Source organism: Xenopus laevis, chromosome 3L (genome assembly GCF_017654675.1).
Source record: "Xenopus laevis strain J_2021 chromosome 3L, Xenopus_laevis_v10.1, whole genome shotgun sequence".
Taxonomy (NCBI): domain Eukaryota; kingdom Metazoa; phylum Chordata; class Amphibia; order Anura; family Pipidae; genus Xenopus; species Xenopus laevis.
The window spans coordinates 153,466,943-153,491,173 of NC_054375.1; the positions used below are offsets into that span (position 1 = coordinate 153,466,943).

Here is a 24,231-nt window from a genome sequence, read left to right on the forward strand (position 1 = left end):
GTCCGATAACCCAAATCAATATGTAGAACTGTAGTGTAGATGTGGAACAGATCCAAAGCGGCAGTCAAACTGCAAAAAATCCGTTTATTGGGGAGTGTACAACATGTTTCGGGACGAGCCCTTTATCAAGGGCTCGTCCCGAAACATGTTGTACACTCCCCAATAAACGGATTTTTTGCAGTTTGACTGCCGCTTTGGATCTGTTCCACATCTACACTACAGTTCTACATATATGTCCAGGTTTGTGTGGGCAGGAGGGACACAATGTGAAATCTGAGCTGTGATGGCCGAGTGGTTAAGGCGTTGGACTTGAAATCCAATGGGGTCTCCCCGCACAGGTTCAAATCCTGTTCACAGTGGAAAGGTTTTTGAAAGCTTCATTGTTTAAATAAATGATTGTGGAAAATGATTTCTAATACTTCATGTTTGAAGGCTGGATTATTTAAAAAAAAAGGGGTGGATAAATATATTTGGGTACATCAGCATACAGATGATAATTAAAGCCAAATGAATGGATGAGATCTCCCAAAGACAGAGTGTACAGGGAGAACAACAGCGGCCCAAGTACAGAGCCTTGCGGCACCCCCACATTAAGTGGAACTGGAGATGAGGTTTTGTTATCATAGGAGACAGTGGGGGTAATTTATCAACACTGGCCAAATTTGCCCATGGCAACCAATCTGCATTCATTGTTTTGCTTGCAGCTGGTTTTAAAAAGCTAATCGCTGATTGGTTGCTATAGGTAACAGCCCATGGGCAAATTTGCCCAGTTGATAAATGAGTCCCACTGAATGATCGGTTAGAGAGGTAAGAAGACAGCCAAGATGCAGTTTGGTTACGGATGCCAAGCAAATACAGATAAAATTATGCTTTGTAAACACGTACATGCCTAGAATTCTGTTTTCAAGTGGTGCGGGGTTTGATTTTCATTCATTCCCAGATAAGCTGAATTTGTACTGGACAATGACAATGTTCATACAAACTTATAAGTAAAATTGAAGTTTGTTTTTTCTAAAAAAACTTGGGCTCGTCCGGGATCTCTCGCACCCAAAGCGAGAATCATACCCCTAGACCAACGAGCCAACTGGATGCCACAGATTTTTGAAAACTTCAAGTCTGTGGGGACAGAAGCTGCATTTACTGAATATAAACTCTAAAATAAATGCTGTAAAACAGAAATTCCAGAAGGCAAAGATTTGAAATGAGGGGTGCATTGCGACTGAGGCTAGGACTAAAGTTTTTTTAGTATATTAATAGTAAAAAGATGTGGGTTGTGAGTGTTGCTCCTTTAAACAATGGAACCAGTATGGCTGTACCAGATACAGAAAAGGCAAATGTGCTAAATCAGTTCTTTTTTTCATTGTATACAATAGAGGAGTCTGAGTTCCCAGGCTCACTTTATAACTGCACTGTTGGCTCAGCTTAATTTAGTCAGTGGCTGACTCAGGATATGATGTTATAGAAATGAAAAGAAGTAAAACCCCTCTCTATTCAATTAACCACCAATTAAAGAAAATTCAAGTATTAGTGCAGCATTGTCAGAGTTTATTAACAGTTTCGTTAAAGGTTAAAGGCTTTTTTAGGAAGGTACACTGAACAATTCCTTCTTTATGACTCAGGATATGATTCATAAAGCTTTAATAAGAATTAAAGGACCAATAACATCAAAAAATTTTTTGAAAAGTTTGTACGTTTACAATGAAACCAGTTTTTGTTAGTTTACAATGCAACCAGCTTTTTCATGGAGCTGGGGATGTTAGAGCCGTGGAAATACACAAGTGGTGTGAGTCCTGCTCTGTGGCAGTGGCTAAGGCGAAGCAGCGAGCCTGCCCTGATCCACAGAAAGCTCATTCTTGAAGAGCTGCTGTACTTTGTAGCCATGTACTGGAACGGCCCACCTACTCCTCCATGAACACAGGCCAGAACCAAGCCTGCTGCACAGGCACAGGAAGACACAGAGTTGCGAGAGCAAGAAGACATTAGGCTGGTCTCCCCACAGCCTCTCTCTCCTAAACCCACAGAAGCACAGAATGTGGGAGCTAAAGGATCCAGCAGCAGATAGCCAGGGAGGAGAAATCATTTGCCTTTTCTGAAGAGGAGCAGAAGCAGAGTTTTGGTAAGTTATTTCTTAATAAAGACTTTGCGATTTTAAAGTTTAATATGTCTTGGTGTTTTTTTTTCATTGTAAACTAACACCTTTTTTAAATTTTTGATGTTACTGGTCCTTTAATGTAATCAAAGTTTCAAGGCCAGATGGCAGACACCCCCAGGTTCTAATAGATCTTAGTTCTCAGTTTCCACAAAAAAAAACTCCTATCTCCAGATCCATGATAGTCCTTAGAAGAATATGATCTAGTTTAGACATCTCCCCTTCTTATCCTGTGTATTTGTAATTTAGTCCAATCTGCTTGTCTCCCATTCAAGTGTTTTAAAAAGTGAGTATGTGTGTGTGTGTGTGTACTTTGCATTGTTTACCATAAAATAGGATTTAGTCATTTTATTATTTGGAGATTTTGTCTTAAATGATACTGACAGATATGGTCTGGGTACCTGATAGGTCAGTAGCCAATCTTTTAAGGGATATTATAAGTCCGTATTGCGCAGAGTATCACACACACAGGTTGACTAAGGCTAGATACTGTGCACTCAATATGTAATATAAAGACTGCGACAAGGATGGGATTCGAACCCACGCGTGCAGAGCACAATGGATTAGCAGTCCATCGCCTTAACCACTCGGCCACCTCGTCATCTGTAACGTTGTTATTTTGTCAGGCTTGCCTGGCATATAAGATAAGTATATAATCTTTTCTGCTCTCAAGTCTGTACTTTTCTTTACTTTCCATATACTTCTTATTCCCTTAAGAAGTAAATGTAAAAGCACCAAGAACCACCCTATGTGGCTCAATATAGAAGTAAATAAGTGAATAGGAATAAAGAGAAATGTATTTGAAAACTACAAGTCTGGAGAGAAGCTGTATTTAGTGAATATAAACACTATAATAAATGTTGTAAAACAGCAATCTGGAAGGCAAAGATGGGAAATGAGGAGCGCATTGCAATAGAGGCTAAGTCTAACCCCTTAAAGGTTTTAAAGTATATTAATAGTAAAAAGATGCTGGTTGAGAGTGTTGCTCATTTAAATAATGTTACCAGTATGGTTGTAACTGATACAGAAAAGGCAAATGTGCTAAATCGGTTCTATTCTTCAGTGTATACAATAGAGGAGACAGAGTTCCCAGACCCACCTCACTGATGGTTCAGCTCAATCTAGTCAGTAGCTGACTCAGGATATGGGTCATAAAGCTTTACTAAAAATTAATGGGAAAAAGAATTCAGGGCTTTGTCAGTATTTTTTTTTTAGTATTTTAGCAGTGGAGGGACAGAGGGAGGGATGTAGTTTTACTATATCTTGGTGAGTAAAAAAGTAAAAGTAGCCCATCACCGTAGCTACTAGGCCATCTCTTCTCCCGAGCCCTATGCCTTCTTACCCACGCCCTCCACACACCACCTGTTACTGCCAAAAGTCTTCTTAACTCTGTACCTGCTATAAAAGCTCAAACAGAAGCGGTTTAGAAACGGTGCAAAATGGCGTCTGTCAGCCCAGAAAGCAACTCTGCCATCTTGGACTGTCCATCTGTAAAATAATCTCATTGCAGGAGATGATGTTATTGGCGCACATGACTATAATATATACAATTTAAAATTCTGAAGGTGCTTTTATAATGTTGTACAGTATCCAATACTACATAGATGCAATACAAAGTAAACAACTGGATGGCTGGAATTTGATGTTCACTGTCATAATCTCACCCATATTTCCATTATCCAGGCAGCTGTGAATCAGTTGATCTCACCTCTACTAACTGCTTTTAGTTCCTCGTCTTTCCTCTTTCTGCTAATTCATTCTAAACTCGTTCCTGTCAGGCAGGTGAATGTTTAGAATATTATGGGGAAATCTCTAATATTTCACAAGTTTATTTACATAACAACACCATAATGAGTAGAAGATATAGATATTTAAAGAAAGGCACTGCTGAGAGTTGAACTCAGGATCTCCTGTTTACGAGACAGGCGCTTTAACCAACTAAGCCACAGCGCCAATAGGTTGCAATCTATTTTGCATTATGGAGGAAAAAAATTATGATATCAGGCTGGCCACACTAAGAAGTTAGGGAAGTAATGCCATAGGATCTGCAATACATTGCCTGTATGATTTTATGCAAAGCTTTACCATATTTGGAAACAAGTGAACGAACATCACTCAAACTCCATATGCAGTTTCTGTAATAAAGAAAGTAGAACAAATTTATTAAATGAAAACTGCTGTCAAAAACGGACGGGATACAAACCCACTCATGCAGAGCACAATGGATTAGTCCATCAGTACTTCCTATTGAGTATATTGATGATGATTCCATAGAATAGAAGAGAAGCCCATCTATTTAACATTGGGGGTGGTGGCGGCATACAGTATTTATGTAGAATTTTCTCTCCTTGGTATTTCCGGAACCCCACCCTGAGGGTAGGTTACAGCAAAATTTAGAGTTATTTGATGTCCTAAGCAGGGCCACCATCAGAAATCACAGGGCCCCGTACAACAAAATTTTCTGGTCCCCCTGTTCCCCACCAATGCCAGATCTCATCCCCAAGCCACACCCCAGATCCCGCCCACCCCACACAGTAAAAAGTCCACACCAGCGCTAAAAGCGGTAAACCCCCTCACTCACAAGTTATGTCCAGGGCCCCTTATAGTTAAAAATAAAAATTGGCGCCCGTGGTCCCACATAAAAGTTTTAAAAAAAACATTGTTGGGCAGAGCCCCTACTAAAAAAAAAAAAATATATATATATATATATATATAAACACAACGCCATTCAAGGAGATGCCAAAGAGCTGCATTGGTGGCCAGGCCCCTCTTCAAGTCAGGGTCCCACATGGAGGGTCAGGGGCTCACAGGGAGAGGCAGGGACCCTCATTGGTGGTCAGTGTCTTGCAGAGAGGCCTGGCCACCAGTGTATTTTTTTTTCTTTGTAACCCCTGGCCACCAATTTAGCTCTTTGGCATCTCCCTGAATGGGTCAGGGGCTCGCATGGTGGGTTCAGGGGCCAACATGGGGGGTTCAGAGGCCCGCATTGGTGGTCAGTGGCCCTCATTGGTTGTCAGTGGCCTGCAGTGGTGGTCAGTGGCACTTACATGCAACTCGGGGTCTCTCTTCCAAGGCCTCAGATGGCAACTTCTCCTCCAGTGAAGACTTCTTCTTCTTCTCCTGTGGGGTCTTCTCCTTCCTCCTGCACAAGGCCAGATTTACATAGCGGGCGCCCCTAGGCCCACTGTTGTTTGTTGCCCCTGTCCCCTCCCCTTTATTTGTGCAAATTTTCATGGAGATTGTATCTTCTGTGCATCCCCAGTGTTTTTGAACCAATGTGATTGTGGTTGGGCAGCATGCTGCCCCCCTAAAATCCTGTCGCCCTAGGCCTGGGCCTAGGTGTCCTTCCCACAAATCCGCGCCTGCTCCTGCAGGGTCTTCCGCATCTTCACTGTCTCCAGGAAGTAGCGCCATCTACATGAAGCAGCTCCTTCTTCTGTCTTCTTCCTGCAGGTGGCAGGCTGCAGGCAGTTTAAGTAGAGTTGCGCCTGTGTGTGCTGACGTCATACATACACATGGGATGCAGCCAATAGAAATAGCCACTGACACCAATGAAAATGTCAGCAGGCCCTATTTCTCTGTGTAAAGGGGCCCAGCAAATAAGTTAAGTGCGGCATGACCGGGCCCCCCTTATAGCTGAAAATCCTCCTGCCCTAGAAGGACTGTCCTCCCTGTGACCCCCTGATGGTGGCGCTGGTCCCAAGTATTAATAAAACTATAATGACGAGGCTGATAAACCAACTTTAAGATTTCACCCAGGTGGGCAGTAAGGTAGACATACTTTTCACAAAAAGACCAGCAAGACCAGAATTTTATAATGACCAAGTGTAATAAATAAGTGCCTACAGCCAACAGCTCATTTGAAAAGTGCCACATTCAGCCAGCAGATCACCAGATGGACAACCATGGTGTAGATTAGTACTGTGTAACTCTGTGGTACAGAGGGGCTGGTTTCCACTTTTTGGACAGTTGGCGCTGTGGCTTAGTGGGTTAAAGCGCCTGTCTAGTAAACAGGACATCCTGAGTTCAAATCTCAGCAGTGCCTTTGTTTTTGTCATATTCTTCTAGGCAATTCAATACTTTTACCTCTGTTCAGGGCCACCATCAGGGGGCACAGGGGGTACAAGTGTACCGGGCCCGGGTGTGCTAGACTTTCCTAAATAGCCAAAATTTAATTGTATTCATTAAGGTTACAGCGCCCCCTTTGTTGGCCTTCATATTTAAAAAAGAAGAAAACATTTATTCTGACAAATAAAATGCAGTTTGCACTAGATTTGGTCATATATGTCCAGGTTTGTGTGGGCAGGATGGACACTGTGTGATATCTGAGCTGTGATGGCCGAGTGGTTAAGGCGTTGGACTTGAAATCCAATGGGGTCTCCATGCACAGGTTCAAATCCTGTTCACAGCAAAAAGTTTTTTGAAAGCTTCGTTTAAATAAATGCTCTCTAAATGGTTGGGGAAAATGATTTCTAATACTTCATGTTTGAAGACTGGATTATTTTAAAAAGATGATGTATACAAAGAAGTCTACCGATACCTTGAGCAGGGCCATAATTGGTCTGGAGGTCTCTAGTTGGACAGCCCTGGTTTAGGTAACAAAGTTCTAATAGTGAGTGGTAGTTAATAAACAATGGATCCTCCCACCCATATTAATTCATTAAGGATGTTTGCTACAAGAAGCTTTTAGGAAAGAACTCACCAAACAGAGGAAGGGATATAGTTTCTCCATATCTTGTTCAGCAAAAATATAGTAGCCCATCACCCTAACTACTAGGCCACCTCTTCTCCTGAGCCCTAGGCCTTCTTACCCACACCCCCCACACACCACCTGTTACTGCCAAAAGTCTTCTACAAAGTAAACAACTGGATGGCTGGAATTTGATGTTCACTGTCATAATATCACCCATATTTACATTATCCAGCTGTGAATCAGTTGATCTCATCATTTCCCCTCTCTGATCACAATATGGTCACATTTCAACTCTCACTAACACCCTGCTCATCCCCTGCTATTCCCCAAACACGTACTTACTGTGACTTGCAAGCTGTAGACGTGTCACATCTCTCTTCTTCCTTTGACTCTCTTCACTCTAATATCTCAGCCAGGTCTGGACTGAGAATTAAAATAGGCCCTGGCATTTTAGATACACAGAGGCCCAACCAGCCCACACAGAGGCCCAAACAGCCCCCACCAGCCAACAAACATACTTTACTTCACTCATTAACTCCCTTTATAAAAAACCAGCACAACTTTTCTCCACCTTTAACACTCTCCTTTCCCCTTCTCCACCCCCTCCATGCACATCTGTCTCTGCTCAAGATATTGCTGAGCACTTCAAAAACAAAATTGACACTATCAGAAGGGACATTACACTACTCAACCCCCCTAGACTTCCACCACCCTCCCTCCACACTCCCCAGTCTCTCCTGTGCTCCTTCACCCCTGTCACTGATGAGGAAGTCTCAAAGCTTTTGGCCTCTTCTCACCTTACCACCTGCCCGCTTGATCCTATTCCCTCAAAACTTCTCCGCAATACCAATCCTTGTCTAATCAAAGCCTTAACTCACCTATTTAATCTTTCGCTCTCAACTGGACTGTTTCCTTCTCAACTAAAACATGCTCTTGTCACCCCCATTCTGAAAAAACCCTCTCTTGATCCCTCCAATCTTGACAACCTCCGACCTATCTCTCTGCTACCTTTCATCTCTAAACTACTTGAGCGCCTAGTCTACAACCGACTAACCTCATTCCTCTCTGACAATAACCTGCTGGCCCCCCTACAATCTGGTTTTAAGCCACAACACTCCACGGAAACTGCCCTGACTCGACTAACTAATGACCTTTTAACCGCTAAAGCCAACAATCATTTCTCACTTCTAATACTGCTTGATCTCTCAGCCACATTTGACACTGTAGATCACCCTCTCCTCCTCCAGTCCCTCTATTCGATTGGTCTTCGTGACACAGCCCTGTCCTGGTTCTCTTCTTACATCACCAATCGTTCCTTCAGTGTCTCCTACAACGGAGTAGCATCTTCTCCCCTACCTCTTTCTGTTGGAGTTCCTCAAGGCTCTGTCCTGGGACCATTATCATCATCATCATCATTTATTTATATAGCGTTGTCAAGATAAGCAGTGCTTACTGCTATTCTCCCTCTATACTTCCTCCCTCGACAAATTAATCAACTCGTACGGTTTCCACTACCACCTCTATGCTGACGACACTCAGATCTATCTGTCATCTCCTGATCTCAACCCAGAACTCCTAACTCGCTTCTCCTCCTGCCTGTCCGCTTTCTTTACCTGGATTTCGCAACCCTACCTTAATTGAAACCTCTCTAAAACTGAAATGGTTCTCTTTCCTTCAACTAACACCAGTAACATCCCGGAAGTATCCACATAGTTAACAATTCCACTCCACTCCAATTTTGCAGTATTTTTCCTGCTCATTTTGCGGCTGTTCGTTCAGAATAGTCGTGCTTTAACATCGTACACCCGACAAGAGCTTCTGGATATTGGTTTTTGGACTTCAGACAGTTTTATCAGCAACCTTTGACTCGTCCCTGAGATCGCCAGAACACCCGAGGCTGCGCACTCTACCCGACCGGGCGGAAGTGCTCGAAGGCGGCGTAGAGACCATAAACAAAGACGGGGGAAGCGCGGAGGGCTAAGAGCTAAGTTAAAGCTAACACCACACGGGCTCTTTTTGCCCAGCATTTTTCTCACCAATGTACGATCACTGGTGAACAAAATGGACGAGATTCGACTTCGGATTAACCACAGCAAGACACTCTGGAACTGCAATGTCATGATTTTCACCGAAACATGTCTAAACAGTGGAATACCGGACAATGCTATTGCTCTAGCTGAGCACCACACTTTGCGGTCAGACAGAACGGCAGATGACTCCGGTAAGACCAGAGGTGGAGGATTGTGCAGTTATGTTAACAAAGCTTGGTGCACGAACTCTGTTATCGTTGGGAGACACTGCTCAGCTAGTGTAGACTATTTTATCTGCCGCAGGAGTTTACATCCACCATTATAACTGCTGCTTACATTCCACCCGATGCTGATGCCAAGCTTGCTATGAAGGAACTTCATGCAGCCATCAGTAAACAACAGACTGCTCACCAGGAGGCTGCATTTATTGTTGCGGGGGATTTTAATCACTCCAATTTAAAGACAGTACTCCCCAAATTTCATCAAAACATTTCCTGTCACACCAGAGGAAACAAAACTTTGGACCATGTATACACAAACATGGCTGAAGCCTATGCTGTGACCCCCCTCCCCCACTTGGGACAATCAGATCACCTTTCTTTGTTCCTCACCCCCAAGTACTCCCCCCTCAATCGTGTGAAGCCATCAGTGAGGACCATCAAAGCGTGGCCAGCGGAGGCTGACATCACACTCCAGGACAGGTTTCAACACACAGACTGGAGTATGTTTGCTTCCCAGGCCACCTGTGGCTCTCACACGGACATAAATAACTACACTTCCTCTGTTCTGGACTACATTAACTCCACCATTGACAGTGTTACTACCCAGAAACAGATCACCACATACCCAAATCAGAAACCTTGGATGAACAAGGAGGTGCGTCTCTTGCTAAGGGCACGTAACACTGCCTTCAGGTCAGGTGATGCACAGGCCTACAGGACTTCCAGGGCAAATCTGAAGAGGGGCATCAAAAAGGCCAAGCACTGCTACAAATTAAAGCTAGAGGAGCACTTTTCCAACGATGACCCTCGACGCATGTGGCAGGGCATTCAGGCCATTACAGACTACAAACCCAGTAACTCCACCCCCACAACCACTAATGTCGTCTTTCTGAATGAGCTTAATGACTTTTATGCTCGCTTTGAAAGAGACAACAACCAACCCGCTACCAGGATCTCCCCCTCAACCGACCACTCACCCATCATACTGGCCTCTTCAGATGTTAGCACTGCACTGAGCCGGATCAACGCGCGCAAGGCTGCTGGACCAGACATTATCCCTGGACGCGTACTGAGAGGATGTGCAGAGCAGCTCGTCTGGGTATTCACAGACATTTTTAACATGTCTCTTGCCCAGGCAGCTGTTCCAACATGCTTTATATCCACCTCCATTGTGCCAGTGCCAAAACACTCTAGCCCATTGTGCCTAAACGACTACCGCCCTGTAGCACTCACACCCATCATCATGAAGTGCTTCGAGCGGTTAGTCTTGTCACATCTTAAGGACTCTCTCCCATCAACTCTAGACCCACACCAGTTTGCTTATCGTAGCAATAGGAGCACAGAAGATGCAGTCTCCATAGCATTGCACTCTGTGCTCACACACCTGGACAATAAAAACACTTATGCACGGATGCTGTTTGTTGACTTCAACTCAGCATTCAACACTGTCATACCCTCTAAGTTAATCACTAAACTTAGAGCCCTGGACATTAATTCCTCATTTTGCAACTGGATTATGGACTTTCTGAACAACAGACCACAGCATGTCAGGTCAGGTCACATCTGCTCCACTACCATCACACTCAACACTGGTGTACCACAGGGCTGTGTGCTGAGCCCCTTCCTCTACTCCCTCTTCACCCACGACTGCAGACCTGTAAATAGATCTATCCCCATCATTAAGTTTGCAGACGATACCACAGTGATTGGTCTCATCAGCAACAACGATGAGACTGCCTACAGGGAGAAGGTCCAGCATCTGGCCACTTGGTGCACGGACAATAATTTGCTCCTTAACACCACCAAGACCAAGGAGCTCATTGTGGACTTCAGGAGGAAGAAGAGAAGAGGCTCTCATGATCCCATCCACATTAATGGGATGGCTGTTGAGCCTGTGTCATCCTTCAAGTTCCTGGGGACCCACATCTCGGAGGACCTGTCCTAGACTACCAACACCTCCAGCCTGGTCAAGAAGGCTCACCAGCGCCTCTTCTTCTTGAGAACACTAAGGGTAAGGCCACACTAAGCGATAGCGCGGCGATTTGACTCGCGGCGACTTTTCGCCGCGACTTTTAATCCTCAATCGCTGGCGAAACTTTGGCGCTGGCGTCTATGGGGAATCGCGCAAAATCGCCAGCGTAAAAACACACGCGGCGATCTTTTTTCTATTGTCGCTCGAAATCGCCTAGCGAGGCGATTTCGAGCGACAATAGAAAAAAGATCGCCGCGTGTGTTTTTACGCAGAGATTCCCCATAGACGCCAGCGCCAAAGTTTCGCCAGCGATTGCCGTTTAAAAGTCGCGGCGAAAAGTCGCCGCGAGTCAAATCGCCGCGCTATCGCTTAGTGTGGCCTTACCCTAAAGAAGAATCAGCTGTCCTCAGCCATCCTGGTGAACTTTTATCGCTGCACAATAGAGAGCATCCTGACCAGCTGTATCACAGTGTGGTATGGGCGCTGCTCTGTTGCTGAGCGCAAGGCGTTGCAGCGGGTGGTGAAAACTGCCCAGCGCATCACAGGGACTCCGCTTCCATCCATTGAGGACATCCAGAAGAAGCATTGTCTTCGTCGAGCACGCAGTGTTCTTAAGGACTCCTCTCACCCTGCCCACAGACCCCTCTGTAAATATTATCGAGGCTCATACGCCTCAGCAACCGCTCCTCCTCTGCCTCGCCATTTTGTCAATCCCTTTCAAAATCAAATTAATGACCCTGACATTCAAAGCACTTCATAACTCTGCCCCACCCTACATCTCTGAACTCATTTCTATATACTCACCCAACCGCTTACTACTCTCCTCTACTGACCTGCTACTCAACTCTTCTCTCATTACCTCCTCACACGCTCACATTCAAGACTTTGCAAGGGCTGCACCCCTCCTCTGGAACTCTCTCCCACGGTCTGTCTGACTTTCTCCCAACCTTTCTGCTTTCAAGAAATCTCTGAAAACGCACTTCTTTCGAGAAGTCTCCCCTCTGCTTAACTACCAAACCCAACACCACATACAGTACCTTGTGTATTACTCCCTTCCCTTTAGAGTGTATGCCTTTGCATAGGGCCTCCCTCACCTTTTTGTACCTGTATTGATTTTGATGTATGTAACTCCATATGTTCTATGTATGTAATTAATGTGATTTAGTTGTATAATCACATTTACCTTACAGTGCTACGCAATATGTTGGCACTATATAAATACATGTTAATAATAATAAAATAATAATAATCTCACCTCTACTAACTGCTTTTAGCTCCTCGTTTTTCCTGCTAATGCATTCTAATCTCAGGTGGATGAATGTTTATAATACAATGGTGAAATCTCTAATGTTTCACTAGTTTATTTACATAACAACACCATACAGAGTAGAAGATATAGGTATATGAATTTAAAAAAAGGCACTGCTGAGAGATGAACTCAGGATCTCCTGTTTACGAGACAGGCGCTTTAACCAACTAAGCCACAGCGCCAATATATACAAAATAACTTTGTGTTTTGGAAGAAAAAATGATGATATGAGACTGGCCACACTGAGAAGTTAGGGAAGTAATGCCATAGGACAGTGATCCCCAACCAGTAGCTCTCCAACCCCTTGGATGTTGCTCCCAGTGATCTCAAAGCAGGAGCTTAATTTTGAATTCCAGGCTTGGAGGCAAGTTTTGGTTGTATAAAAACCAGGTGCACTGCCAAACAGAGACTCAATGTATGTTGACAATCCACATAGAAGCTACCAAATGGCCAATCACAGCACTTATTTGGCACCTGGCACTTATTTTTTATGCTAGGATTGCTCCCCCAACTCCTTTAACTTTTCGATGTTGCTCACAGGTTCAAAAGGTTGCGGATCCCTGCACTAAACGAACGATATCACAGTCTTCTGAGGATATTGGTCGCTCATCTCCTTACATACACGGACGGAATATTGTACGAACATCCATTTCGTACAACATTATTGGTGCGACTTTGGCCACGTGTGTCTTTTTGCGATACTGGAGTAACCGAAAAGCAAGCGCCCTTTGGCAATCACAGGGCTAAGCTTGTTTAGTAGTTTAGCATATGGCATGCGACATTTCATTTTAGGAGTACCACCTGCCCAGTCATAACACCAGGGGCGCTGTGGCTTAGATGGTTAAAGCGCCTGTCTAGTAAACAGGAGATCCTGAGTTCGAATCTCAGCAGTGCCTTTGTTTAAGTGATTAGACCTACAATCTCCCCCTGGTTGGAGACAAACCCCCTAAAAAATATTCAATATGTATGTTCCTTACTCATAGCCTATAGGAGTATGCTAATTGCGCATAAGGCAAATATGATGATGATGATGCAACGGTAATTACTGCAACACTACTACAGGGCCCACCCTACCCTGAAAGATGGCGCCGGTGCTGCGACCATCAAACAGCACCCCTGTAATGAATGCTCTGGTATCTGCCGGACAAGATATAGGCTTTCTAACAAATTTCAAAAAATCATATTTTCATAATGTCGGAAATGTGTTGCATCCCGCACCCTAAAATGCAACTGATTTGTAAAGTCCCATGAAGCATGAATGTGCCGATGCCAGACACATACAATTTTGTAGAGCTTTATGACTTGTACAGAAACTCCCAGCAGTGCGCTACCAAACATTTTCTTTTGGTAAACCCCCTCACTCACAAGTTATAAAAAGCCATTGGTGGTCAAGGTCCTTTATAATTTAAAAAAATTGGTGGTCCCACATAAAAGTTTTTAAAAAAACATTGGTGGCCAGAGTCCCTGACTAAAAATGTATATATAAGGGGGATTCCAAAGAGCTACATTGGTGACCAGGGGTTACAAAAAAAAAAAAAACACTCTTGGCCAGGCCCCTCTGCAAGTTAGGGGCCCGCTTGGAGGGTCAGGGGCCCATAGGGAGGGTCAGGGGCTTGCACAGAAGGTCAGGGGCCCACATGGAGGGTCAGGGGCCCTCATTGGTGGTCAGTGACTTGCAGAGGGGCCTGGATACCAATGTTTTTTTTTTCTTTGTAACCCCTGGCCACCAATGTAGCTCTTTGGCATCTCCCTGAACAGGTCAGGGGCTCACATGGGGGGGGTCAGGGGCCCAGATGGGGGGTTCAGGGGCCCACATTGGTGGACAGTAGTGCTTACCTGCAACTGGGGGTCTCTCTTCCACATCCTCAGATTGCGGCTTCTTCTCCAGTGGTGACTTCTTCTTCTCCTGTGGGATCTTTTCCTTCCTCCTGCAGGGTCTTCGTCGTCTTTGCTGTCTCCAGGAAGCAGCTCCTTCTCCAGACACGTCCAGGCTTCCGGCAGTTTAAGTAGAGTTGGGCCTGTGCATAGTGATGTTATGCATACACATGAGATGCAGCCAATAGAAATAGCCGCTGACACCAAAAATTTTTAGCGGGCCCTATTTCTCTGTGTAAAGGGGCCCAGCAAATCAGTTAAGTGGCTACCCCCCTTACAGCTGAAAATCCTCCTGGCCTGGGAGGCCTGTTCTCCCTGTGACCCCTGATCGCGGCGCTGGTCCTAAGTATTAATAAAACTATAATGACAAGGCTGAGAGAGCAACTTTAACCACCCAGGTGGGCAGTAAGGTAGACATACTTTTCACAAAAACACCAGCAACACCTGAATTTTATAATGACCAAGTGTAATAAATAAGTGCCTACAGCCAACAGCTCATTTGAAAAGTGCCACATTCAGCCAGCAGATCACCAGATGGACAACCGTGGTTTAGATTAGTACTGTGTAACTTTGTGACACTGAGGGATTCGTTGGTGCTGTGGCTTAGTTGGTTAAAGCGCCTGTCTAGTAAACAAGAGATCCTGAGTTCGAATCTCAGCAGTGCCTTTGGTTTTTTGTCATATTCATCTATGCAATTCAATACTTGTACTTCTGTTCAGGGCCACCATCAGGGGGCAAAGGGGGTACAAGTGCACCGGGCCTGAAGGGGGGCCCAGCTGTGGTGGACTTTTTAAAATAGCCGAAATGTAGTGTATTCATTAAGGTTACAGCACCCCCTTTGCTGGCCTTAGTTTTGTCTTTTTAAAAAAGAAGAAAACATTTATTCAGGCAAATTAAATGCAGCGTTTACACTAGATTTGGTCATATATGCCCATATTTGTGCAGGCAGATGTAAACACTGAGATATATGAGCTGTGATGGCCGAGTGGTTAAGGCGTTGGACTTGAAATCCAATGGGGTCTCCCCGCACAGGTTCAAATCCTGTTCACAGCGACATATTTTTGAAATCTTCATTGTTTAAATAAATGCTCCCTAAATGGTTGGGGGAAATGATTTCTAATACTTCATGTTTGAAGGCTGGATTATATTGAAAAGATGATGTATACAAAGAAGTCTACTGATCCCTTGAGCAGGGCCATAATTGGTCTGGAGGTCTCTAGTTGCACAGCCCTGGTTTAGGTAACAAAGTTCTACTGGTGAGTGGTATTTAATGAAAAATGGATCCTCCCACCCATATTGATTGATAAAGGACATTAAGAAGCTGCAAATAGCTTTAAGGAAAGTACCCACCAAACAGAGGAAGGGATATAGTTTTGCCATATCTTGTCTGATCACATAAGCTACTAGGCCATCTCTTCTCCCCAGCCCTAGGCCTTCCTACCCACACCCACCACACACCACCTGTTACTGATAAAATCTTCCTAACTCTGTACATGCTCTAAAATGCTAACAAGTTCAGACAGAAGCAGTTTAGAAACGGTGCAAAATGGCGTCTGTCAGCCCAGAAAGCAACTCTGCCATCTTGGACTGTCCATCTGTAAAATAATCTCAATGCAGGAGATGATGTTATTGGGGCACATGAATATAATATATTCAATTTAAAATTCTGAAGGTGCTTTTATAATGTTGTACAGTACCCAATACTACATAGATGCAATACAAAGTAAACAACTGGCTGACTAGAATTTGCCCTTGATTTGAATGCATATGGCCTAAATAACTCACTGATTCATGTTTTCCACTTTTATCAGTGCTACTGGTTTTATTTTACATGGAATGCAAGACCTGAAGGGCAGGCAAAGGTCATCTGACACCCTCTTGGGTGCATAATTCAGGGTTTGAGCATACCATAAATAACAAGTAAGGTTTCTGAGCTGTGATGGCCAAGTGGTTAAGGTGTTAGACTTGAAATCCAATGGGGTCTCTCTGCACAGGTTTCAATCCGACAAGTTTTTTGAAAGCTTCATTGTTTAAATAAATACAGTCTAACATTCTACATAGAGTAAGGAACATGATTTCTAATGCGTCATGAAATATTAAAATATTTCACTCAGATGGGCAGTAAGGTAGACATACATTTCACAAAAAGACCAGCAACACCAGATGAATGACCAAGTGTAAAAGTGTAACCTTGGCCTACAGCCAACAGCTCATTTGTGGACTGGCAGATTACAGGAGACTCTGTTTGGCAGTACACCTGGTTTTTATGTAACCAAAACTTGCTTCCAAGCCTGGAATTCAAAAATAAGCACCTGCTTTGAGGCCACTGGGAGCAACGTTCAAGTTGCTCACGAGCCACTTGTTAGGGATATATATATATAACTGTGTAACTTATGTGGTAGCAAGGGCCAGGGTCCAAAAGTTATAACAGTTGGTGCTGTGGCTTAGTTGGTTAAAGCGCCTGTCTAGTAAACAGGAGATCCTGAGTTCAAATCTCAGCAGTGCCTTGGTTTATATAATATTCATCTTCACATTTTCCGGGGGACTTCATAAGTTACAAAAACTACATACCAATGACTCGGCCATGTCCTCCTTGCTGTAACCAGTTCCAGTCCTATCTGGCCAGCTCACCAACCTACCAGGGCACGCTCTTTTGAGAACCACATCATAATAATGTGTCTGTAGATGATCTTACCCTCTTTCTGCCCTTCCATTGCTTTGACCACCTCATCTTTTGTTGGCTGAAAAACTTGCAGCCTAAACTAATGTCAGGAATTTACCTGTTCTTGAGACATTTGGCTAAACTGGATTCAGGAAGTCGGAGATAAAAATGTAATATGACAATATGTAACAAGCAATATTCTTTTGTGCCTTTGTAAAAAAAGAAAGAAAAATGATGACAGCAAAAGATATCATTTGTGGAGTCAACACTAGCACCTAAGCTCACTGTGATGGCCAAGTGTCAAAACAGGTGTCAAATGTAGCCAATCCCATTGTCCTTTTTCAACATGTGCACTTTCCATAGTTAGCACATAAAATCACTGTGTACATAATGTGTATAGTATAGGATAATACATGTATGTAAAGGTAAGGATTTTCTATTGAGAAGTGATCTATCCAAAATGATCTTCAGTTTATCAGACATGTAATTTATTCATTAAGGTTACAGCGCCCACTTTGTTGGCCTTGGTAGTGTCTTTTTAAAAAAGAAGAAAACATTTATTCTTGCAAATTAAATGCAGCGTTTACACTAGATTTGATCATATATGCCTAGGTTTGTGTGGGCAGGATGGGCTCTGTGAGATATCTGACTTGTGATGGCCAAGTGAGTGAGGCATACCACTTGAAATCCAATGGGGTCTCCCTGCACAGGTTCAAATCCTGTTCACAGTGAAAAGATTTTGAAAGCTTCATTGTTTAACTTCTGCATTAAGTGGGGAACATTATTTGAAATACTTCCTGTTTGAAGCCTGGATTATATTAAAGAGATGATGTATACAAAGAAGTCTACTGTACAAAGAAGTCTACTGACCATAATCGGTCTGGAGGCCTCTAGTTGAACAGCGTTGGTTTAGGTAACAAAGTTCTAATGGTGAGTGTACACACCACAATGTACAGTACAGGGCCATCCCCTTCCTATCACCTCTATTGCTACCTTACCACCCCCCCCCCATTAACAGCTATTTGAAGGGAAAAAGGGGAGAAAACACGTACTTAATATTAAGTGCATGCACAGGGTGATATTACATATTTGGAACGTATTACGCTATGCTTGTTTTTAATTTCTGTTGCCACAGGCGCTGATCTCTTCTTATATATATCCCTCTGGGAACATATATACGCTTGATTTTGAGCTGTGAATCAGTTGATCTCACCTCTACTAACTGCTTTTAGTTCCTCGTCTTTCCTCTTTCTGCTAATTCATTCTAATCTTGTTTCTGTCAGGCAGATGAATGTTTAGAATATTATGGGGAAATCTCTAATATCACTAGTTTATTTACATAACAATACCATACAGAGTAGAAGCTATAGGTATATGAATTTAAAAAAAGGCACTGCTAAGAGTCGAACTCAAGATCTCCTGTTTACAAGACAGGCACTTTAACCTACTAAGCCACAGCACCTATACGTTGCTATCGGCCTTTGCTTTCTTGGAAAAGTTTTAAATAATATTATACTAGCCTGGTCACACTGGGAAGGCCCCAGTGTTTGAGAAGCAATGCCATAGGATCTGCAATACATTGCCTGTAAGATTTTATGCACAACTTTGCCATATTTGGAAACAACTTAAAGAACATCACTCAACACCACCCTGAAGGTAGGTTAGAGAAAGATTTTGGATAAAGAATTACTTGATATCCTTGGTATTAATAAAACTATAACTACAAGGCTGATAAAGCAACGTTTGGAAGCAAACTTTCCCCCAGGTGGGCAGTAAGGTAGACCTTGGCCTACAGCCAACAGCTCATTTGAAAAGAGCCACATTCAGCCAGCAGACCACCGGATGAACAGCCATGGTTTAGAGCAGTGATCCCCAACCCTTTTTTATCCATGAACGACTTTCAAATGTCAGAAAACATTGCGAGCAAAAGTGTGAAAAAAGTCCCTTGGGTGCCAATTATGGGATATGATTGACAGTGGTCCCTATGTGGACTGGCAGCCTACTGGAGGTTCTGTTTGGCAGTACACCTGGTTTTTATGTAACCAAAACTTGTCTCAAAGCCTGGACTTCAAAAATAAGCCACTGGGAGCAACGTTCAAGGGTTTGGTGAGCAACTTGTTCCTCACGAGCCACTAGTTAGGGATCACTGGTTTCGAGTAAAACTGTGTAACTTATGTGGTACCAAGGATCTGTCCTCCTGCATTGTTCCAGTTGGCGCTGTGGCTTAGTTGGTTAAAGCGCCTGTCTAGTAAGCCGGAGATCCTTAGTTCGAATCTTAGCAGTGCCTTTGTTTTTATCATACTCATCTTCGCATTTTCGGGGGGAATTTCATCATTTACCTACAAATACTACATACCAATGAGTCAGCCTTGTCCTCCTTGCTGTAACCAGTTCCGGGCCTAGCTGGCCTTGGACATGGTATATCTAGTATAGGTAAATCTAAAAACAAATATTGGATAAAGAAGATCGCTAGTTTGAACGAGGTGTGAAAGAGGTGATTCATGTCAAGGTGGAGAAACCATCCTTGAACAGAGGGGGGGGGCTTTGACACCACCTGTCTGCTACATACAATGCTGTTCTAACATCTGTACCCCGGCGGATTCAGAACACTTCACACGTCCATTCATGCAACTCTCACAAGTACCACCACTTTCTAGGAGTTGCATGACACATTGGATAATCCTATCACAGTAACTACACAGAATCTACACCTCTGTGAATTTCTTCAGATGTCACCTCTTTGAAGAGTTACAATGTGCAATTGTGATTGGATTAGTTGAAGAGTTTATATGTTGAGAACTTCCCATACCAGTCAGTTGAACTGAAGAAGCTGCTCGGATGAGTAATGAAACGTCTTCATTGATTACTCAGCAAGTCCGGTTGTTTTTAGATTTACCTATACTAGATATGGCCTTAGTATTGTCTTTTTAAAAAAGAAAAAAACATTCATTAAATGCAGAGTTTACACTAGATTTGGTCATATATGTCAAGGTTTGCGAGGGCAGGATGAATGTAAGAACATGTCTGAGCTGTGATGGCCGAGTGGTTAAGGTGTTGGACTCGAAATCCAATGGGGTCTCCCCGCACAGGTTCAAATCCTGTTCACAGCGAAATGATTTTTGAAAGCTTTGTTGTTTAAATAAATATAACATTCTGCATAGAGTGGGAAAATAATTTCTAGTGCTTCATGTTTGAAGGCTGGATATACAAAAGATTATGTATTCAAAGTATTTTACTGATCCCTTGAGCAGGGCCATAATCAGTTTGGAGGCCTCTAGTGGGTGTGTGGTATTTAATGAAAAATGAATCCTATCATCCATATTAATTGATTAAAGACATTAAGACGTTTGCTGCATGAAACTTTTAGGAAAGTACTCACCAAACAGAGGAAGGAATAATGTTTTGTCATATCTTGTTCAATGTAGTAGCCCATTACCCTGCCCTCACTAACAACCTTAGGATGGGCTTATCTTTGGTCATCATGAAGCAGTAAGCTAGTTAGAATCGAGTGCCATAGTTCCACTTCTATACACTTGCTACAGAGCCCCCATGGGGGTGTATAAATTTGTTTTTTTTGGAAAGATGGAAATATTATTACAGCAAAATATATCATTTGTGGAGTCAACACCGGCACCTAAGCTCCCTGTGATGGACAAGTGGCTACAAAGAGAAAAGGCAACCACAGGTAGAGATCAATTCATGTAGAATGAAGAAAACTGGAGAGCCTTCCAAAGTGAATTAATGTAGTTTTATTTATTGAATCACTACATGTTTCAGAACTCAAGGATCCCTCCTCTGGTGCAAGTTCCTCTAAACTTGCACCAGAGGAGGGATCCTTGAGATCCGAAACATGTAGTGCTTCAATAAAAAAAACAACATTAATTCAGTTTGGAAGGCTCTCCAGTTTTCTTCAATTTACAGGATATTGCTGTGGAGATGTCTACTCCAATAATCTGTTGATGAGCCTGAATGAAAACTTTACGAGGAGGATCATCTGGGAAATAACTGAAAATAGAGGTCAATTCAATTTAAAATTCTGAAGGTGCTTTTATAATGTTGTACAGTACCCAATACTACATAGATGCAATACAAAGTAAACAACTGGATGGCTGGAATTTGATGTTCACTGTCATAATCTCACCCATATTTCCATTATCCAGGCAGCTGTGAATCAGTTGATCTCACCTCTGCTAACTGCTTTTAGTTCCTCCTCTTTCCGCTAATTCATTCTAACCTTGTTTCCGTCAGGCAGATGAATGTTTAGATTATTATGGGGAAATCTCTAATATTTAATTAGTTTATTTACATAACAACAACATACAGAGTAGAAGATATAGGTATATGAATTAAATAAAGGCACTGCTGAGAGTTGAACTCAGGATCTCCTGTTTACGAGACAGGCGCTTTAACCAACTAAGCCACAGCGCCAATACATTGTGGACACCTTTGCTTTCTTGAAAAAGTTTTAAATAATATTATACTAGTCTGGTCACACTTGGAAGGCCCCAGTGTTTGAGAAGCAATGCCATAGGATCTGCAATACATTGCCTGTATGATTTTATTCAAAACTTTGCCATATTTGGAAACAACTGAAAGAACATCACTCAACACCACCCTGAAGGTCGGTTAGAGAAAGATTTTGGATAAAGAATCACTTGATATCCTTGGTATTAATAAAACTATAACTACAAGGCTGATAAAGCAACATTTGGAAGAAATGTATAACCTTGCCCTTTACATAGTTACATAGTTACATAGTTAAATTGGGTTGAAAAAAGACAAAGTCCATCAAGTTCAACCCCTCCAAATAAAAACCCAGCATCCATACATACACCCCTCCCTACTTTTAATTAAATTCTATATACCCATACCTATACTAACTATAGAGTTTAGTATCACAATAGCCTTTGATATTATGTCTGTCTAAAAAATCATCCAAGTCCCTCTTATAGTCATTAACTGACTCAGCATCACAACATCACCCGGCAGTGCATTCCCCAACCTCACTGTCCTGACTGTGAAGAACCCCCTAAGTTGCTTCAAATGAAAGTTCTTTTCTTCTAGTCTAAAGGGGAGGCCTCTGGTACGGTGATCCACTTTATGGGTAAAAAGGTCCCCTGCTATTTGTCTATAATGTCCTCTAATGTACTTGTAAAGTGTAATCATGTCCCCTCGCAAGCACCTTTTTTCCATCTAAGCTTCATTACCCCCTAGTACTCATCTTGACTAATATATATATAACATATACACATTCAAAGAGGGCATGCCACGCAAAATTTCCCCCAGGTGGGCAGAAAGATAGACCTTGGCCTACAGCCAACAGCTCATTTGAAAAGTGCCACATTCAGCCAGCAGACCACCGGATGGACAACCATGGTTTAGAGCAGTGATCCCCAACCCTTTTTTATCCATGAGCGACATTCAAATGTCAGAAAACATTGCGAGCAAAAGTGTGAAAAAAGTCCCTTAGGTGCCAATTATGGGCTATGATTGACTATCAGTGGTCCCTATGTGGACTGGCAGCCTACTGGAGGTTCTGTTTGGCAGTACACCTGGTTTTTATGTAACCAAAACTTGTCTCCAAGCCTGGACTTCAAAAATAAGCCGCTGCTTTGAGGCCACTGGGAGCAACGTTCAAGGGGTTGGTGAGCAACATGTTCCTCACGAGACACTAGTTAGGGATCACTGGTTTCCAGTAAAACTGTGTAACTTACCCTCTTTGTGCCCTTCCATTGCTTTGACCACCTCATATTTTGTTGGCTGAAAAACTTGCAGCTTAAACTAATGTCAGTAATGTACCTGTTTTTGAGACATTTGGCTATACTGGATTCAGGCAGTCGAAGATAAAAATGTAATATGGCAATATGTAACAAGCAATATTCTTTTGTGCCTTTGTAAAAAAAGAAAGAAAAATGATGACAGCAAAAGATATCATTTGTGGAGTCAACACCAGCACCTAAGCTCACTGTGATGGCCAAGTGGCTACAAGGGGAAAAGGCAACCACAGGTAGAGTCAAACAGGTGTCAAATGCAGCCAATCCCATTGTCCTTTTTGAACATGTGCACTTTCCATAGTTAGCACATAAGATCACTGTGTACATAATGTGTACAGTATAGGATAATACATGTATGTAAAGGTAAGGACTTTCTATTGAGAAGTGATCTATCCAAAATGATCTTCAGTTTATCAGACTTGTACTTTATTTATTAAGGTTACAGCGCCCCCTTAGTAGTGTCTTTTTAAAAAAGAAGAAAACATTTATTCTCGCAAATGAAATGGAGCGTTTACACTAGATTTGATCATACAGTATATATAGGTTTGTGTGGGCAGGATGGGCTCTTTGAGATATCTGACTTGTGATGGCCAAGTGAAGGAGGAATACTACTTGAAATTCAAGCAGGTTCAAATCCTGTTCAAAGCGAAAAGATTTTGAAAGCTTCATTGTTTAACTTCTGCATTAAGTGGGGAACATTATTTGAAATACTTCCTGTTTGAAGCCTGGATTATATTAAAGAGATGATGTATACAAAGAAGTCTACTGTACAAAGAAGTCTACTGATCCCTTGAGCAGGGCCATAATCGGTCTGGAGGTCTCTAGTTGGACAGCCCTGGTTTAGGTAACAAAGTTCTACTGGTGAGTGGTATTTAATGAAAAATGGATGCTCCAAACCATATTAATTTATTAAGAACATTAAGACGTTTGCTACAAGAAGCTTGTAGGAAAGTACTCACCGAACAAAGCTTTTAAAAATATGCCCTCCCCTTTAAACTAAAAAAGATATTGTCTTGTATTGTATATAACAAATACGTTTTTTTCCTTAAAATCTATAGCATTAAGTTAAATCTTACCTGATATCCATGAGACCAATGAAATCCCTCCCTAGTTAATTAATCTGCTGAGGTAGGTTTCATGGATGAACACAGCATCTGATCTGACCTTTCAGCCAACTGGTCAGTTGATCGGTTTGTAGCCCCTTAAAGGGATACTGTCATGGGAAAAAAGCATTTTTTCAAAAAGAATCGTTTAAAGGTGCTGCTCTAGCAGAATGCTGCACTGGAATCCATTTCTCAAAAGAGCAAACAGAATTTTTTTATATTCAATTTTGAAATCTGAGATGGGGCTAGACATATTGTCAATTTCCCAGCTGCCCCAAGTCATGTGACTTGTGCTCTGATAAACTTCAATCACTCTTTACTGCTGAGTGCATTGATTGTATAATTGTCATTTTGAAAAAAGAAAACCAAATAAAGAATATGTAAAAAATAAAGGGTTTATGCACAAACAGTGTTTCTGAACATTTTTCCAAACATCATAATAA

At 42.6% G+C, this 24,231-nt stretch overlaps 12 non-coding genes across 12 annotated transcripts; 8 read left to right on the forward strand and 4 right to left on the reverse strand.

The window, feature by feature from the left end:
* The first annotated feature begins 277 nt into the window (after positions 1 to 277).
* On the forward strand, positions 278 to 359 carry trnas-uga. Its single transcript has one exon. It is a non-coding gene; the product is annotated as a tRNA-Ser (tRNA).
* A 2,309-nt stretch (positions 360 to 2,668) lies between these two features.
* trnas-gcu lies at positions 2,669 to 2,750 on the reverse strand. Its single transcript has one exon. It is a non-coding gene; the product is annotated as a tRNA-Ser (tRNA).
* Positions 2,751 to 4,028: 1,278 nt separating this feature from the next.
* trnat-cgu lies at positions 4,029 to 4,102 on the reverse strand. The gene has a single exon. It is a non-coding gene; the product is annotated as a tRNA-Thr (tRNA).
* Positions 4,103 to 6,120: 2,018 nt separating this feature from the next.
* trnat-agu lies at positions 6,121 to 6,194 on the forward strand. Its single transcript has one exon. It is a non-coding gene; the product is annotated as a tRNA-Thr (tRNA).
* Positions 6,195 to 6,478: 284 nt separating this feature from the next.
* On the forward strand, positions 6,479 to 6,560 carry trnas-uga. Its single transcript has one exon. It is a non-coding gene; the product is annotated as a tRNA-Ser (tRNA).
* A 5,922-nt stretch (positions 6,561 to 12,482) lies between these two features.
* On the reverse strand, positions 12,483 to 12,556 carry trnat-cgu. The gene has a single exon. It is a non-coding gene; the product is annotated as a tRNA-Thr (tRNA).
* A 640-nt stretch (positions 12,557 to 13,196) lies between these two features.
* On the forward strand, positions 13,197 to 13,270 carry trnat-agu. Its single transcript has one exon. It is a non-coding gene; the product is annotated as a tRNA-Thr (tRNA).
* Positions 13,271 to 14,841: 1,571 nt separating this feature from the next.
* Positions 14,842 to 14,915, forward strand: trnat-agu. The gene has a single exon. It is a non-coding gene; the product is annotated as a tRNA-Thr (tRNA).
* A 305-nt stretch (positions 14,916 to 15,220) lies between these two features.
* Positions 15,221 to 15,302, forward strand: trnas-uga. Its single transcript has one exon. It is a non-coding gene; the product is annotated as a tRNA-Ser (tRNA).
* Positions 15,303 to 16,682: 1,380 nt separating this feature from the next.
* On the forward strand, positions 16,683 to 16,756 carry trnat-agu. Its single transcript has one exon. It is a non-coding gene; the product is annotated as a tRNA-Thr (tRNA).
* Positions 16,757 to 19,939: 3,183 nt separating this feature from the next.
* Positions 19,940 to 20,021, forward strand: trnas-cga. Its single transcript has one exon. It is a non-coding gene; the product is annotated as a tRNA-Ser (tRNA).
* A 1,244-nt stretch (positions 20,022 to 21,265) lies between these two features.
* On the reverse strand, positions 21,266 to 21,339 carry trnat-cgu. Its single transcript has one exon. It is a non-coding gene; the product is annotated as a tRNA-Thr (tRNA).
* Between the last annotated feature and the right edge of the window lie 2,892 nt (positions 21,340 to 24,231).